Below are 1,785 nucleotides of genomic sequence, written 5' to 3' on the forward strand. Positions count from 1 at the left end.
AATTACCAAAAGACAAGACAACTTTCTAAAGAATTATTTATTAGGCAGATAAATCATTCAGTTATCTGATGAAATCCATAAATTTTTTCAGGATACCGATAAAATTTGTACATTTATATATATATATATATATATATATATATATGTGTGTATGTGTGAAGGCGCGTGGCTTAGTGGTTAGGACATTCGGCTCAAGATCGTAAGGTCGTGAGTTCAATTCCCGGTGATGCGTTGTGTCCTTGAGCTAGACACTTTATTTCAAGTTGCTCCACTCCACTCAGCTGGGAAAAATGAGTTGTACCTGTATTTCAAAGGGGGCCAGCCTTGTCACACTCTGTGTCACGCTGAATCTCCCTGAAAACTACATTAAGGGTACACGTGTCTGTGGAGTGCTCAGCCACTTGCACGTTAATTTCATAAGTAAGCTGTTCCGTTAAACAAATATTATATATAGCATCAGAATTTAACTGTTGTATAACATTTTAATCCGGCGTTTATGATTTTGTCGTTCATCACGCAATTCCGTTCATTACTTGCAGCCTACAGCAAAGTAATAACGTGTGCAAACAATATCTCATTATTAAGCATACTTCATCCTGATGATGAGGCTGTGAAAGTTAGTCGACAAATGATTTACGAAACTAAATATGAAATAATAAAAAGGAAATAAGAGAAATCTTTAATATAAAGAAACGATAACATTCGAAGCTTGCCTTGTCGTTAGTCTAAAAATCATATACACAAGTAATCACGTGCAACTGCTCATAAACGCACATACCTACATAAATATACGTACATATATGCATGTGTGTGTGTGTGTGTGTGTGTGTGTGTGTAAAATTTGAGAGAGTAATTATAATCGTGGCTATCAATTTGTTGTCACTTTATATAAGAACCTGTTTCGAGTAGTCCATAAGTAATTGAATAAACCAGTTAAACTCCAGTAGATTAGAAAGGGGTGTACTTTGCAAATTCAATAAATATTGACTATGCTTTATGGAGTGAATTACAATAATTAAAATGTGATAACGAGAAATTCAAATTGATGTTACAATCGTTTCAATAAACAAACATTTTTGTTTTGTTTTTTGTTCTGTAGCACATGTATAGAGATTTGATAAATACAATGTGTGTGTGTGTGTGTGTGTGCTCGGGCGCAGACAGTTCGCGGTCCACATATGCAGGCACACACATACAATGTAAACATACATATAATGAGAAACACTATAGACAGATATTCCTTTAAAAGAAGTCTATCTACACACACACACACACACACACCTATGCACTCACACACACATACAGCGTGACTATATACCTATCCTTATATAAGGATTGCGGTTGCTGTTGGCATTCTTCTGTCTCGGGAGACAATGGAGATGCGCATCTGGAGAGGCAAGTCAAAGTGTCCTCTCCAGTTTTGCGCACACCTGGGCTAGATGTAAGAAAAATCCTGGGTAGCCAAATCGTCAGGATTCCTCTCTCGACCTTGCTGACGTAGTCCAAAGGAGTGCAGAGCATTACGTTGGGCACCAGCTTGGTTGCAGGAGCTGCCGGAAGGGTGTCGAGTCGAACACTAAACCGCCTACGGGGCTCCACTCCGGATTTCTTTGAAGGTTGTCTCCTTTCCGTAGCCCTGGATAGGGGCCCATACTGGATACTGTCAGCCGGAGCCAGCTGAGCCCGGGACTTGTGTCAGGCAGGGGTCGTCAATCCCTGAGGTAGTGAAGAAAATCGCTACCCACTACCTATATAAAGATAGGTATATACATATCCTTATATATA

Source organism: Octopus bimaculoides, chromosome 10, assembly GCF_001194135.2.
Source record: "Octopus bimaculoides isolate UCB-OBI-ISO-001 chromosome 10, ASM119413v2, whole genome shotgun sequence".
In the NCBI taxonomy this organism is placed as follows: domain Eukaryota; kingdom Metazoa; phylum Mollusca; class Cephalopoda; order Octopoda; family Octopodidae; genus Octopus; species Octopus bimaculoides.